This window comes from Dermacentor variabilis, chromosome 6 (genome assembly GCF_050947875.1).
Source record: "Dermacentor variabilis isolate Ectoservices chromosome 6, ASM5094787v1, whole genome shotgun sequence".
In the NCBI taxonomy this organism is placed as follows: Eukaryota; Metazoa; Arthropoda; class Arachnida; order Ixodida; family Ixodidae; genus Dermacentor; species Dermacentor variabilis.
This window is the reverse complement of record NC_134573.1, coordinates 153294380-153296724: the sequence shown is the minus strand read 5'-3', so window position 1 is coordinate 153296724 and position 2345 is coordinate 153294380. Positions and strand designations below refer to the sequence as shown.

Sequence of the window (2345 nt, the reverse complement as noted above, 5' to 3'; positions counted from 1 at the left end):
ACGGTTCAGAGGACACTATCGTCTTCGGCAATGTTGCAGGTTGCCAACCTCGCACTCCATGCTCACCGAACAGAAGAGAAACAGCGCGTCGGATTTTTCTTTTTCTCATTAGTAGTTTTTGGGGGACAACGAAGAAACTGAAGCCGGTACAACGTTCGTGAATTCCTTATTTTCGCTGTAGTAAAGAGGTACTTGCGAATGTCAATCAAAGGATCCGCTTATGCAGCTTGCTGCATTCCATAGCCGCACTGCGTTTTCACAAACTTGTGTACAGAGCCACAAGATTTCGCGCTCAAATATATGCCAGGTCGAGCATGACGGCACAAACATAGCCATCACGTGAAATCTGTAATTGTCAGAACAAACATTGAAATATTCCCGCTTGCTGAGAACAGTTAATGAGTGAAATTCATTACCGAGAACGTCACCTCTGTTTACATTTTTGGTTCCCGTAATTTTTTGCGCTCTCTCCTGCTTGGACCTACTGTCCGCAATATTGTAAGCAACGTTCAAACTCCGACGTGATCCTCAAAATGTTCTCTCGAATCCGCTAAAATTGAGCTAGTATAGTAATTAACTTTATTTATCAAAAGAGCAGGCGACGTCGTCGCCCTAGGCTAGAGAATATTTCATGCTATATGCGCTTAATCTATTATCGCTAAAACTGTTATTTTCTCAACGCGTAGTGCTGCCGCTAACCCCCTCGCCTCCTTCCAAAAAAAGGAAAGAAGAAAAAGGAAGAAAGAAAAAGAACCGTTACATCCATCAAAAAGCCCGCTACAAACTCGACTTCAGACTGTATAGGGAAGAGCTTTGCATGCAGGCAAACCCAGCCTGCAAACCGAATCAGATCTTTGTCTAAATCAGTGTTGCGCATTCTCTTTTATTTTCTTGTTTCAGGCCTTTCAGGATTACTCTTTGGTAAAATGCGACGATATCAAGAACGACTTACTCAGTTACATAGACATGGTGAGCGCAGTATATAAGCGCTTTTTCTATTCGCTCCAGATGCCTTGAACACCTTGTCGTTTTGTTGTTGTTTTCTTGCTTTTTTTTCAGTTTGACAACATAGGAAATTGCCGAAATATATTGGGCGTGTTCGAAGAATCGTTTCGAATCCTTTGCAACGGAATGTTGGACTATGTCGTAAGTAATTAGCATGCCAATTTTTGTATCGTGCTCGATTGCGGTGGGAAAGGGTTGGCGGAAGGCACTCGTAAATCATTCGGAAAAGGGAACAAAAATAGGAGGCAACGTCACGCGGCAATTTCGAAGCCTAGTCGTAAAAGGAATAAAGGAAAGGCTCACGAGACACGCCCCTCACCACGTGACAGGCAAGCGGTAATTTCTAGCCGCCGAGCGCACGGAGATTATGGGGGACGGCAGAGCGGAGAGTAGGTGGCGAGGACCTACCGTGACGAGGGCGTCACTAAAAGCTACCACAAAGCAAACCTTGAAAGCTACGGCAACCTTGGAAGGCCTGTGTTTCCCAAGAGCCAATGCGCAGGTAGGCTCCTTGCCAAGGCTACACTGTAAAACAATTAATAAAGGGAAAATCAGACATCCACCCGTTAATTATGTGACATCAGACATCCACCCGGGTGGATGTCTGATTTTTCCCCTTATTAATTACTTCTCTCCACCTTGCGGGCTTCCGCAGAACTATTACGTCAAACTGTAAAACAACTTATAACCGTAAACTGAATAAAGGTGTAAATAAGGGTGGCTACGACCGCGCCGCTTGGGCAGTGTCCTCCAAGTCTTCCCCCCTCCCCCCCCCCCCTGTGGTGTTTGCGGAATAAAAGAAAGCAACGAATCCAAGCGAACCCAAATGGCGGCGGACCAGATGAATGTGTTATAGTTGTCCGGCCGACCTGTCATACTGCAACGCAACGCAACGCAACGCGAAGCAAAACAGAAAGATAAAAAAGCCTCTTGATTTAAAATATATAAACGAATTTTTAAAATAATGACAAAAACTTCTGTCAGGAGTGGGATTCGAACCCACGCCCGGAATACCGGACTGCGACCTGAACGCAGCGCCTTGGACCGCTCGGCCATGCTGACAGCACAAGCCTGACTCCTGTTGTGGGTCCAAACGTGGGAGCTCTATGCCAGAAACGTATACACTGTCAGACAGCTTTCTGCGAGAATGAAGGGATAGCCACAGGGGGCGCAGCTTCTGCACGAGCCTTACTGTGCCAAATAGTCCGGCACAGTCCGTCAGCGCTTACTCTTTCGGTTCGTTGGGGTTAGATACTGAATCGCCAAAACGGTGTTTAACTGAGCTAGTTGGACTGTAGCAGCAGAAAATTGTTGAACAATCGTCGAACTGTAGTCGGACA

General features: G+C 46.2%; 1 non-coding gene across 1 annotated transcript; it reads right to left on the bottom strand.

Moving 5' to 3' along the window:
• Positions 1-1983: 1983 nt before the first annotated feature.
• On the bottom strand, positions 1984-2067 carry TRNAL-CAG (transfer RNA leucine (anticodon CAG)). The gene has a single exon. It is a non-coding gene; the product is annotated as a tRNA-Leu (tRNA).
• Between the last annotated feature and the right edge of the window lie 278 nt (positions 2068-2345).